The 14,741-nt window shown below is 40.1% G+C and overlaps 1 protein-coding gene across 2 annotated transcripts in view; it reads right to left on the bottom strand.

Moving 5' to 3' along the window:
* LOC121386632 (monocarboxylate transporter 14-like) overlaps window positions 1–13,935 on the bottom strand; it is a 40,949-nt gene extending 27,014 nt beyond the window's left edge. The window contains exons 1-2 of one of the 2 annotated variants that reach the window (XM_041517597.1): window positions 13,692–13,935; window positions 8,677–8,769 (exon numbers count right to left, since the gene is read on the bottom strand). The gene's annotated coding sequence lies outside the window, so the exon portion shown is untranslated. The remainder of the gene's footprint in view (window positions 1–8,676; window positions 8,770–13,691) is intronic. The other variant, XM_041517596.1, reaches the window with a different exon arrangement.
* Between the last annotated feature and the right edge of the window lie 806 nt (window positions 13,936–14,741).

The raw sequence follows: 14,741 nt of genomic DNA, 5'->3' as shown, positions 1-14,741 counted from the left end.
GTCATATTTGCATACTTTATGCGTTAAGCGATATCTATACCATCTATACAATAATAATCGGTTTCCAAATAATCTGGAATACTTCATTATAATGACTGAGGTAACAACATGCATGTCAGTAAGACCATTGAACCATATCTATTGTTGTTTTAGCAGTTCGACCAATTGGGAATTCGACTAAATGGGAGTAAGCCATGGGGAATGGCAGGTGTGTGGCACATATAGCCACAAGAGACAAGCATCTGTCGCGGTTGGAGAGACAAGGACTGGGATGTGGAGGTGGACAGCGAAAGATAGGAGGAGTTGCCAGATCGGGAAGAAATAAGATGGAGTTCAAACTAGAGAAAGGAAAGGGGGCACTGGCATTTAAAAAACCCACCCGAGTTTACCGTTGGGATTTGATCCTACGACCGAGGCACTTCGGGCGATGGTGCACAATTTACATTATACATAGATAAAATAAATATAATTTTACAATGTACGTGTATTTATCAGTCTTATGGGGAACAAAATAACTCTATTAGAGGCGATCAGTCATAATATGACATTTCGTTCCTTACGCGAGCAATCTACCAATGAACTACCTCCAACGCCATATTATTATGAAAAGCGCACATCTGCATAAATTTACGCAGGAATTGTCCCGCGCACTGAAGAAAATTTACGGTACACCGTAAATAACTTCTCAAGAGTGGTAGCTACCTGTAACAACAATAGTACCATAAATAACATATTCAGGTCAGAGTGCTCCTGATAGTAGCAGGTGAATAAATAGCATACATAATAGGTCAGTTGACAGTAACAGAATTATATTACCATATTCAATATAGTATAGGTGAGAGTGCTCTATTAAAAGTGATAGAATACGGTAATAGTAACATATATAATAAACTTAGGTCAGAATTATCTATTAATAGCATGAATTCATTTATTTGTACCTATTTTCTTGCTTATATCCAATTACGGTTCAAGAACAGTGTCCTGGACACACAGTACAGATATATTATGGATTGTCAGTCCAACACAGAGGATTAGTTGTTACTTGTTAGTGGTTAGTGAGAGAGAAGAGGATGTAGTGGTCTTACACCTACCCACTGAGTCATTACACTCGCTCTGGGTGGAAGCCGATACCAGGAGGTGAACCCAGTATATACCAGCCTTGGGTTCGATAGCTTGGACACTCCATCAATAGCAATAGAATATTAGAACGATATATAATATACTTAATTCGGAACGCTCCATCAATAGCAACAGAATAATAGAACGATATATAATATACTTAATTCGGAGCGCTCCATCAATAGCAAGAGAACAATAGAACGATATATAATATACTTAATTCGGAGCGCTCCATCAATAACAACAGAATAATAGAACGATATATAATATACTTAATTCGGAGCGCTCCATCAATAGCAACAGAATAATAGAACGATATATAATATACTTAATTCGGAGCGCTCCATCAATAGCAAAAGAATAATAGAACGATATATAATATAATTAATTCGGGGCGCTCCATCAATAGCAACAGAATAATAGAACGATATATAATATAATTAATTCGGAGCGCTCCATCAATAGCAACAGAATATTAGAACGATATATAATATATTTAATTCAGAGCGCTCTATCAATAGCAATAGGATAATAGAACGATATATAATATACATTGTACTTAATTCGGAGTGTGCCATCAATAGCAATAGAATAATAGAACGATATATAATATACTTAATTCGGAGCGCTACATCAAATGCAATAGGATAATAGAATGAGATACAATGTACCTAGGTCATCGTGCCCCAATGTGCCAGGTTGTTGAGACAAACTGCACACGTTTAAAATCAGGACAATTCGTCCACACTCGGCGAGCTCCGTTCTAGTTTAATTTCTCTTCAAGTACAACTTAGCTATCGGGCTTTCTTACATATCTTTGTGCATACTACCTCGGCGATATCTACGCAGCGAGAGTAAATAGTGATTACTGGCCTCGGCGGTGTCGTGGTTAAGCCATCGGACTTAAAAAGACAAAAAGAAAGAAATGTTTTATTTAACGACGCACTCAACACATTTTATTTACGGTTATATGGCGTCAGACATATGGTCAAGGACCACACATATTTGGAGAGGAAACCCGCTGTCGCCACATAGGCTACTCTTTTACGACAGGCAGCAAGGGATCTTTTATTTGCGCTTCCCACAGGCAGGATAGCACAAACCATGGCCTTTGTTGAACCAGTTATGGATCACTGGTCGGTGCAAGTGGTTTACACCTACCCACTGAGCCTTGCGGAGCACTCACTCAGGGTTTGGAGTCGGTATCTGGATTAAAAATCCCATGCCTCGACTGGGATTCGAACCCAGTACCTACCAGCCTGTAGACCGATGGCCTAACCACGACACCACCGAGGCCGGTCCCATCGGACTTAAGGCTGGTAGATACCGGGTTCGCAGCCCGGTACCGGCTCCCGCCCAGAGCGAGTTTTAACGACTCATTTATGTCATTTCAACTTATTTTTGTGCTTATATCCAATTAAGGTTCAAGCACGCTGTCTTGGGCACACACATCAGCTATCTGGGCTGTCTGTCCAGGAGAGTGGGTTAGTTGTTAGTTGGTTAGCGGTTAGTGAGAGAGAAGAGGGTGTAGTGGCCTTACACCTACCCTTTGAGTCGTTAAACCTCGCTCAGTGTGGGAACCGATACCAGGCTGCGAACTCAGTACCTACCGGCCTTATGTCCGAAGAGGGTGTTGTGGCCTTACACCTACCCTTTGAGCCCTTAAGAACTCGCTCTGGGTTGGAGCCAGTATAGGGCTGCGAACCCTGCACCTACCAGCCTGTAGTCCGATGGCTTAACCATTGCGCCACCGAGGCCGGTTTAACGACACAGTGGGTAGCTATAAGACCACTACATCCTCTTCTCTCTCACGTTATCGCAGTTGGATGATGTACTTAAATTTAAACTAAGGCGCGGAAACGGTAATGGCCACCCTGATTTAGGACTAGGAACTAACAATATTAATCTAACTGGTGACACTAACATTCTAACATCCGCCGAAAATCATTACTGGACAGGGGTCTGAATTTTGTTCCCACCCCCAACCAAAAACAGGCTTAGAGGCTAAACTCGACAATGGTGTAATGGATACGGCAGTTTTTGACCACAAAATGAAACTGGCCGATTGTTTTTGGTATTTAACTGGAGAAAAATCCCATTCACGGAAAACTCCGGCTGGTTACTCCCAAACTCTAGAGTAGATCCAGAAATCATTATAGATCATAAAAGGATAGTGCAAAACGTGGGTGATATGATAGTCAGCAAAATATTTCTATCATGGAACGTCGTGCTCTCACCAAACTACGCAAAAACCGCAAAATTGTTATAAAATTTGCAGATAAAGGGTCAGCCACTGTCATTCTATCAAAGGAGAAATATATTCGGGAAGCCCATCAACAGCCTAATAATTCAAGGTAGTACAACAAATTAGACAAGGCTATTTGGTCTGAAAATTGTAAAAAGGTCAATGCAATTATTCAATATCTAAACGATCAGGGCCATATTAATTTTAAAAAACCAAGTAAAATATTTAGAAGACAGGTCACAATCACAAACCCGGAAATTTTATTTACTTCCAAAAATCGATATTAACACACTACCCGATCGTCCAATCATTTCAGACTGTGGATCAGAATCGTACAATATTTCAGTATACATAGACTTTCACTTAAAACCAATTGCAAATAGACATGAAAGATTTGTGAAAAACACTGAAGATTTATCAAAATTATCAAAAACAAAAATCCCAAAAGATTCATTTTGGGTTACCCTTGATATTGACTCTATGTACACCAACATAGGTATTGATGCGGACATTGATTAAGTTAAGAGAGCATTTGATAAGTACCCAGATCCAAACAGACCAGATAAAAACATTACTGAGCCGTTAGAATTAAGCCTAAAAGGAAATAAAGTTGAGTTTGATGAAGAAATGTATCAGCAAGTGTGTGATTGTGCTATGGGCAAACGTTTTAGTCCACATTTTGCATCTATCTATGTCGCCGAATGGGAAGAGGCTGCTTTAAAGAAATCGAATAAAACACCTTTTTTGTACCTCAGGTATCCAGACGATATACTTATCATCTGGCCACATTCCAAACAAGAAATTTAGAACTTTTTTTGAGCTATTAAATCAACAGGATGACAATATCAAGCTTAAGGCCACCATATCAGATAAATCAGTTGACGTTTTGGATGTAACAATTTATAAAGGTTTGAAATATCAGGTTACCTAGACTACAAAGTGTTTTTCAAACCCACAGACACACACCAACGTCTCCACTGCAAGTCTTTTCACCCACTCTACACCTTTAAAGACATTGTTAAATGTCAGAATATTAGATTTCACAGAAATTCGAGTAACAAACAGAATTTTAATGAGGCTTGTTCACTTTTATTTAGTGCTTTAAAACCTAGGGGATATTCAAAACGGTTTTTAAGAAAATTAAATCTGAAACTGTTCGAGAATTAGAAAATCCCCTTAGGGCAACTGAAGACTATAAACCATACACACTTCAGCATAACCAATCACCTCAAATAAGCACTGGCTCCTCTACTACTTGTGCCAAAACCAGGTGTAGACTTCACAACTTACTTAAAACGCAGTCGACTTTCAAAAGTGAACAGACCAAAATTGAATATCAAATTCGGACAGACATGAACTGTGATTCGAAAAATGTAGTATATCTAATCACCTGTAATGTATGTAAAAAACAGTATGTAGGACAAACGCAAAACCAACTGAGAATTAGAGCAGTTTGTCACAAGTATGATATTCGGCATGAAGTTGACACCCCTGTCGCCAATCACTTCAGTCTACCTGACCATTCGTTAGATGAAAATTTTGAAATAATTCCAATTGAACAACCCCTGATACTTGGTTCAAAAGACGAAACAGACCTCTTGAGACTTGAACGAGAGGCCTTCTGGATTCGTACATTACAGACAAAACAGCCATTTGGAATCAACGTTGAATCTGGTAAAGCTGTAAAAATAATTTTTCCAATAATTTACAGTCGACGTAGCGTTGATATTGGTAAACTTATGAAGGAGGAGTTTTTAAATCTGCAAACTGTTATGAAAAACCCTATTACAGCACGTCCGGTTATTGCATATAGAAAAAATCCAAGTCTCAAGGATATCTTAGTCTCCACCCGACTACACGCCGCTTAAGCCTCTAAGCCAGTCCATTTTTCAGTGGTTGGTTTGTTGTTATCCCTTTCCTAACAATTTTTTTTAAAACAAATACATCGTATCCGGCTGTAAACAAAACATAGTACTAGCCAAATAAACTTAAAACAAGACCGAAAAACTGTTATATTTTGTATATCACAACGGTCAATTTAAAATCAATTTCGAATTCCTGGGGCAAAATTAGAAAATAACAATTTTTTAGTTTTAAAAAATTCCTGAGCCAGTGCGTTCATTCATTCTTAAATACATACATACAATAAATAAAGAAAGTGGCCCCACACGTGATAAGTTAGGCTTCAGAAAAATCGAATTATATTTTTCTGTTTGGCCTTAGTTGGAAAAAAAAATCTGTCAATTCAGCATATTAATTATCTATGACTTATCTACACGGCAAAGCATTCACTTGCCAATAGCAGCAAACATATTTCACGGTAAAGAGAGTGTAATAGTATAGAGTGTGTGCTAACTGTGTAATGCATACTATATATGATGTATTTGATAAAGGTGTCGAGTCGACCGGTGAATGAAAAAGAGAGTGGAGGGTGGGGGGCGTATTGTATGACACTAGAGTAAACCAGCGATAGGTACATGTGCACGTATGCGACTAGTACTATTTTACGATTAACGGAGCTAGCGCGTGTGCAGTAATTTTAGCAGGGGGGGGGGGGGTCTAGTTCAGTGGCGTAGGAAGCGGGGTGAGGGGTGAGGGGGAATGAAGCTTGTCCCCTCCCGCACACACACACACACACACACAAACACAAACACACACTTTTCTTAATGCAGTGGAAGCAGCGATGATATATATATATATATATGTGGGTGTGGGTGTGCATCCCTCCCAACTTTTGACACCTTCCAACGCCACTGTAGTTTATAAGGGATCGAGATATTCTCCTCCGGGAAATGTGTTGAAAAGAATATGCTCGAGGAGGGAGGGAGTTTTCGACCCCACCCCCGAAACCATCCCCCTGCACATGGGCATGAGGGTTTGTGTATGTGTGTGTGTGTGTGTGTGTGTGTATGCGTGTCTAAACTATGGAGAGCGAAGTTTATAAGAGGTACGAGATGTACTCCCCCCGGGTATTTAAAAAAAGACAATTTGTTCGAGCAGGGAGGGGTTTCCGCTCCAGAGACCAACCATTGCACACGCGTCTGAGGGGGTGTCTAGACTATGACGAGCGAAATTTATAGTAGGGTCGAGATATCTTCCGCGGAAAAACGTATTGAAAACAAAATTAAATTTAACTCGACCCCCAAAACCCATCCCCTGAACTCGCCCCTGCCGAGAGATTGTTTGATTGCTTGTTTCCCGTCGTGTAACATGTTTTGACATTTCCATATTGAAAATAGGGCAAACGGTTTATCTAAATTACAAAGGAGATGAGGTATAATGCGTGTGTGTATGTGTCTGTATGCGTATTTATGTGTGTGTGTCTGTGTTTGTGTATGTGTGTGTGTATGTGTATATGTGTGTGTGTATGTGTGTGTATGTGTGTGTATATGTGTGCGTGTGTGTGTGTGTGTGTGGGTGCATGTGTGTGTGTTGTTTGTGTTTGTGGGTGTGTGGGTGCATGTGTGTGTGTTTGTGTTTGTGTTCGTGTGTGTGCGTGTATGTGTGTGTATTTGTGTGTGTGTGTGTGTGTGTGTGTGTGTGTGTGTGCATGTGTGTGTGTTGTTTGTGTTTGTGTGTGTGTGTGTGTTGTTTGTGTGTGTACTGCATATTAAAATTAAAATGTATTTGAATGTGTGCGTCTATGTCTGTGTGTGTACATGTGCATGCTTGTTTTGTTTGTGTTTGTATTTGAGTGTGTGCGAGTGTATTTATATATGTGTGTGTGTGTTTGTATTTGAGTGTGTGCGAGTATATTTATATATGTGTGTGTGTGTTTGTATTTGAGTGTGTGCGAGTGTATTTATATATGTGTGTGTGTGTTTGTATTTGAGTGTGTGCGAGTGTATTTATATATGTGTGTGTGTGTTTGTATTTGAGTGTGTGCGAGTGTATTTATATATGTGTGTGTGTGTTTGTATTTGAGTGTGTGCGAGTGTATTTATATATGTGTCTGTGTGTTTGTATTTGAGTGTGTGCGAGTGTATTTATATATATGTATGTGTGTTTATATTTGAGTGTATGTGGCAACAACAAAAATAACAATTCATTCATTAATTTATACCTATGTTCGTGGTATTATGAGGCCTTGACCTCAACTTTTGTTTCAGTGGCAGCCCATCGGACTAATAGGTTGTAAAATTTGGTAGCCCCATAATTTTAATTTTATAAAGAAAAGGAGAACTTTTTGTTGTTGTTATTGTTGTTAATAATGTTGCTGTTGTTTAACGAGGTCTAGGACAGATACCCGTCGGCGGGCCCATTGGGCTATTTCTCGTTTCACCCAGTGATCCACATCCGGTTTAACAAAGGCCGTGGTATGTACTATCCTGTCTTTGAGATTCTGCATATAGACGACCCCATGCAGCTAATTGAAAACAGGAGCCCATTGCGTGGCGGCAGGGGGTTTCCTCTTTCGTTAACTGTTTAGTCCTTAACCATATGTTCTGCGCCATATAAGTGCAATTACAATGTGTTGAGTGTGTCGTAAATAAAACCACGTGTCAAAATTACCAAATGTTTGACATCCAGTAGCAGACGATTAATACATCAATGTGCCCGCCCCGTCCCCCTCCCCCCCCCCCCCCGTAAATTTTGCGACAGTTATAATTTTATTATATATTAATTTTCATCCCTCTCCAAACCTCCCCCAAAGTTCCCTTGGCATTCCTCCTCATGTCATTGGGGCCCCCTAGATGGATTTTCTGGATCCGCCACTGGCTATCGAATACGAGTCGCTACAAGGACATTTTTACCTGCACTTTTAGATAAATACGACAGCTCATGTTGCTACCTTTGATGCACCGTTCAAGTGGAACTGTTTCTGAGGGCTATTGATAGTAGAACGTGTCGTATCTTTACACCGGGGTACATCTTTGGTATTAACACTTGATACACAATAGACAACTGACACCGCAGTTTTAAGTCAACTAAATGTACTTAGATTTTGGGAAGGGAAGGAGGGAGAGGGAAAGAGACACACACACTCAGTGGGAGAGAGAGAGAGAGAGAGAGAGAGAGAGAGAGAGAGAGAGAGAGAGAGAGAGAGAGAGGAGACAGGGAGAGATGAGACAGGGAGAGAGGGGGCAGAGAGAGAGAGAGAGAGAGAGAGAGAGAGAGAGAGAGAGAGAGAGAGAGAGAGAGAGAGAGAGAGAGAGATGCAAGGATGATAGTGACAGTTACATCATGAACAGACATACAGTCATACAGAGACATAGATGAGACAGAGACAAAATCAGAGACAGAGACAAGTATTTTGCATATACTATATTTGATATAATTAAGAAGCACCTAATCAATGCTAGTGTACAAACCCCACGTGCTAGATGTCGCACTCCAGTATCTTCGTGTCCGCACTACAGAGTGACTATCTCGACTAATCCCTCACACAGATTATAACGACTGACCTACAATTAAGACAACTTATGCAGGATCCAGCTTGCAGGGTTCTCGAGTACACGTACATATAGACACTATCGAGGCAGAGCAATAACCTATAGAAATCTCCCATGTTATTTTGCTTCAAGTAGAAAACACGGGTAGATTTTTTTCTGTTTTTTTTTCTTCTTCTTGGGTTATGGGTTAGGTAGATAACGTGTATTATTGCTAATGGTTGACAGCTGTTTGTTAAACATGAGCAAGGAAAAGACATGCTTTATGCCCGGCGCAGACGAGCGTTTTTTAACGCATGCGTCTGCGTTAAAAAAAACGCAGACTCAACGCAGACGGATGCGTCTCGTGTGCGCCTACCTGCGATGCGTTCCTGCGATCCACTGACGATTTCTTTTATTAATTACTTTATTTATACTTTACTCTAGGAAAAATAACAAAGATTAAATGTAATTTATTAATACAATTTAAAACATAATAAACTTTATTTAAAACATTATGTACAATATACTATTACGATATAAATCTTTCTTATTTCACAATTCTTTGTTTTAATTATTATTATTAGGCATAGTACAATGAATGCAATAATTTATATTTTTTAATTTCATCTATTTAGAAATGTCATTACTTACACATGCCTAGTCTTGTTTCAAAGATGAGCAGTTGGAAATTATTTGTGTTGAAATATTTACATGTTAGTCATTTTTAATGGTCGGGTCTGTTTTCACAGTTCTATTCATCATTGAAACCAATAATTGTTAATTTCGTTATATGCTGTTTCACACTGATATATGACATTGCCTTAAATTGCAATACATTTCCTACGGTGGTATGCACGAAATACCGTGATTTTACTGGATCACTTATTTCACAATACGCTTTCGTAATATATGGCTATAAATACTCTAACTTAATAGAAAGTGAATTTGGAATAACACTTCGTTTGACATGTCCAGAATGGCAGCCACCGAAAGGCATGTTACTGAATAGACAGATGATTGGTCAATATAAAAATATGAACGCAATGCAGAGGCAAGTAGGCGCACACGTGCGTTTTTAGACAGATGCGGCAGGAGACGGACGCGTTTGTGCGTCTAAAATCAAACATGTTTGATATTTGAAAAATCGACTCAGCGCTGAAAAACTGCAACGCAGAGGGGGTCGCACACGATGCGTTTTTACTGCGTTCGAACGGATGCGTTTTTTAACGCAAGACTCATGCGTTAAAAAACGCTCGTCTGCGCCGGGCATTATTTAACGACGCACTCAACACGTTTCATTTACGGTTATATGGCGCCAGACATATGGTTAAGGACCACACAGATATTGAGAGAGAAAACCCGCTGTCGCCACTTCATGGGCTATTCTTTCCGATATGCACCATCCCACAGACAGGGTAGTACATACCACGGCCTTTGATATACCAGTCGTGGTGCACTGGCTGGAACGAGTAATAGCCCTATGGGTCCATCGACGGGGATCGATCCCACACCGACTGCGCATCGAGCGAAACATGAGCAAGGGATGCATGAAAAAAATGGATGAAGCAACGAATGATGGTTTAATGAATGAATGAACCGAGCTATAGAATTCTGACGTTATTTCACTTCAAATAGAAAACAATAGGTGTTTGGGTTTTTTTTCTTCTTCTGGGGTTAGGGTTTAGATAAATAGCATGTATTGTAGCTAACATTTGGCTGTTGTTTGTTAAACATGAAACATGAATTCGAGAAAAAGAGATGAATGGATGGATGGCTGAATGGACGAGTTAGTGAGTGAGTGAGTGAATGAATGGATGAATGAATGAATGAACAGTTACTGTCTGAGTGGAAAGAAAGAAATATTTTATTTAACGACGCACTCAACACATTGTAATTACGGTAATATGGCGTCGCGCATATGGTTAAGGACCACACAAATATTTAGAAAGGAAACCCGCTGTCGCCACTTCATGGGCTACTCTTTTCGATTAGTAGCAAGGGATCTTTTATACGCACCATCCCACAGACAGGATAACACATACCACGGCCTTTGATATACCAGTCGTGGTGCACTGGCTGGAGCGAGAAATAGCCCAATGGGTCTACTGACGGGGGATCGATCCTAAACCGACAGCGCATCAAGCGAACGCTTTACCACTGGGTTACGTCCCGCCCCTATGCATGTATGAATGAATGAATGAATAAATGAATACACTGAGATACTGAATAAGTGAATGCACGAGAGTAAATGAATGAATGAATGAATGAATGAATGAATATCAGTTTGATCAATAATGTAAACATTATTGGCAATGGAAATTGATTTAGTTCAAGACAACCATATATGTTTCTGCCATTCTAGACGAACGCAGGATCGATCGCCCTGCTAATCAAAAAGAGTAGCCCATGAAGTGGCGACAGCAGGTTTCCTCTCTCTATATCTGTGTGGTCCTTAATCATATGTCTGACGCCATATAACCGTAAATAAAATTAGTTGAGTGCGTCGTTAAATAAAACATTTCCTCTCTTCCTTCGTCAAACAAAAACAAATTTTAAACTTTATTACCCCCCCCCCCCCCGACATGGGCGTACATCGGATTTTCAAAAGGGGGGTTCCAAAATAGATTGCAGAGATATTGGGCATATATTTCTTTGTTGAGTTTTGAAAAGGGGGTTCCAAAATAGATTGCAGAGATATTGGGCATATATTTCTATGTTGAATAAATATAATAATGTCAGATATCAATGTCAGATACATTAAATTATAAAAAAGCGATTTCGAGGGGGGGGGGGGGGGGGGGGTTCGGTCGAACCCATCGACCCCCCCCCCCCCCCCCCCCCCCCCATGTACGCCCATGCCCGACCTTCTCTCTCAATGTATTCAATCAGCAAAACTTGCAGGGTGCAAAAGGACAACGACACTGTAATAACACAGACAGTCGATAACAGGTTAACAATACAACTAGAGCGCCGTACAAAGTCCGCGAGTCGCTGTTACCTATGAATAACGATATTACGACACTGACTAAATACACGACGTTGACAGCTCAATCGTGTTACGGCTAGGCGACAAAACAATGAAAGTCGTATCTGTATAAATACATGTACGTATAATTATGATTATGATTGTAACATTATATTTATCCATTCATCCATCCGCCCGTGCGTCCGTCCGTCCGTCCATCCATTAATTTACCAATACATGAGTCCGTCCATCATGCATGCATAGCGTGTTGGTGTGTCTGTGATTGTTTGCGTGTAAATGTATGAATGTGTGTGTGTGTGTTTATGTGTGTATCATATGTTTGTGTGTGTGTGTATCATATGCGTGTGTGTGTGTGTGCGCGCGTGTGTGTGTATTTGTATGTGTGTGTGTATCGTGTGTGTGTGTGTGTGTGTGTGTGTGGGCGCGCGTGTGACTGTGTGTGTAAAGTAGGTGTAAGACCACTACGCCGAATTTACTTTTACCAACCACTAACCCATTGTCCCGAACAAAACAGCCCACACTGCCCAGGATAACGTGCTTGAACCTTAATTGGATATAAGCACGAACATAAGTATAAAGAAAAATAGGTATTGATATACTAGTCGTTGGCTTTTTTGCCTTTGTCCTGGTGTTGTTAGTGCCCGACGACCCCCCCCCCCCCCCCACCCCCCACCCCAACAATATTTGTTAGAATTGGTGTAAGTTTAGGGTTATGGTTAGGGTTAGTTATATACAATACCGTTTGTAGTGTTTAATGCAATGTCCACTTGATATCACTAATCCAAAACCCCAAAGGGGGTTCGGCCGGAAATCTTTCCCTCCTTGGTGATGGCCAGGTCACCACTGCCATACATCCAATAAAAAAACTACACGATGGAAATCGATTACCTTGTGACGTATAGTTAACCTGGCAATTGTGTGTCTGTGATGAGTAAATCAGCTACAAGTGCAAAGGGTTGTAAATATATTTTTGTCGAATTTTGTTTTAATTTGCTTAAAGCTGGTTTTTGAGGATATGTAAGAAATAGAATAATACATTCGTGTCCGTTAGGTACCATTTATCTCACAACTCGTTGTTTAAAAACCTATCGAACTAGATACATTTTAAAACAACTCGTTGTGAGATAAATGGTATCTAACGGCCACTCATGTATTTACATGAACAGCTGCGATTCATTGCTCCCAATCCTGTCGTGTCATTGATTTATGATATGGGTCAATGATGTAGGTCATACAATCAATACACAGAAATTTTATAAATATGTAATCAGTTTCACCGTTATTCATAGTTATAGTGATGTATCAGTAACTGTACGCAAGACAAGCAATGATATATAAAGATACTATATTTATATTGAAAACAAAAATGCCAAACGGAAAACATGGACGCAGCCTGACATGTTATTTGTGTCAATATTTATGAAGGTAGAATACGAGAAAGAGAAAGAAGTAAAAGGTGACACAGAGAGAGAGAGAGAGAGAGAGAGAGAGAGAGAGAGAGAGAGAGAGAGAGAGAGAGGAGGAGAGAGAGAGAGAAGCAAAAGGTGACACAGAGAGAGAGAGAGAGAGAGAGAGAGAGAGAGAGAGAGAGAGAGAGAGAGAAGCAAAAGGTGACACAGAGAGAGAGAGAGAGAGAGAGAGAGAGAGAGAGAGAGAGAGAGAGAGAGAGAGAGAGAGAGCATTGGCTGGAACGAGAAATAGCCCAATGGGGCCACCGACAGGGATCGATCCTAAACAGTCCGCGCATCAAGCGAGCGCTTTACCACTGATCTACGCCCCGCCCCCGGGAAGGAGATAGAGACACAGATAGAGAGAGAGAGAGGGGAGAAGAAGACACACATAAAGAGAAACACACAGAGAGACAAAGAGATGTACACAGAGAGGGACAAACAGAGAGAGAGAGAGAGAGAGAGAGAGAGAGAGAGAGAGAGAGAGAGAGAGAGACCTAGCAACTATCGAACACCCCTACCGTATTCACATGTCTCCCTCGAACATCGATAAAGTTGCAGCTGTCTTCTGTCTTTAGTTCTTATCTACATCGTCGCATACATCATCCCAGTGATTGCAGAATGCAGCATCCACCACGACGTCTACTTTGGAAAGTGGAAACAGATCACTATGGTAGGCCGTCAGAATCTAAACTGACTCGTAACTCGCCTAGATAAAAACAAATAAAAAAAAACTTGCTTACAGGGCGAATCTCGGCTGTGGTAATACACTTGCAATTAACTCGTTTGTTTACGTGTCATTGCGACCTTGCCTCAAAGGTCAAAGTTCATAATAACCACGTGTGTTTACCGTTATATTTCTTTGTCACAGTCAGCTGTTCGTGTTATATTAATAATATATATACATATCGGATCTCGATGACGTCGTGTTTTAGTAGACTTACCTTGACAGCGATTGGTTGGTTACTTACTGTTACAACTGTACAGTTAAAGGGACATTCCTGAGTTTGCTGCAATTTGAAAAATATGTTATTGACTAACAGAGACTTTTTTTAGCAATTGTAATTACATATTTTAAAAAAATTTCTGCACAAAATATTAATGGCTGTATATTAAGCGTGTTTCTGATCGTTCTAATATTTGTACTAGGTAAAATTTCATTGTATTTCCTACAAAAAAAAAAACGACGACAAGAAACACATTGAATATACAGACACTGATATTCTAAACAAAAAAATATATTTAAATATGTAAGTTTAATCGTAGAAATATTTTATTAGTCTTACAATGCAGCAAACACAGGAATGAAAGAAAGAAATGTTTTATTTAACGACACACTCAACACATTTTATTTACGGTTATATGGTGTCAGACATATGGTTAAGGACCACACAGATTTTGAGAGGAATCCCGCTGTCGCCACTACATGGGCTACTCTTTCCGATTAGCAGCCAGGGATCTTTTATTTGCGCTTCCCACAGGCAGAATAGCACAAACCATGGCCTTTGTTGAACCAGTTATGGATCACTGGTCGGTGCAAGTGGTTTACACCTACCCATTGAGCCTTGCGG

The sequence above is a fragment of the Gigantopelta aegis genome, chromosome 12 (assembly GCF_016097555.1).
Source record: "Gigantopelta aegis isolate Gae_Host chromosome 12, Gae_host_genome, whole genome shotgun sequence".
Classification (NCBI taxonomy): domain Eukaryota; kingdom Metazoa; phylum Mollusca; class Gastropoda; order Neomphalida; family Peltospiridae; genus Gigantopelta; species Gigantopelta aegis.
Note: the sequence above shows the minus strand (reverse complement) of the source record. Positions and strands in the feature narration are given on the sequence as shown.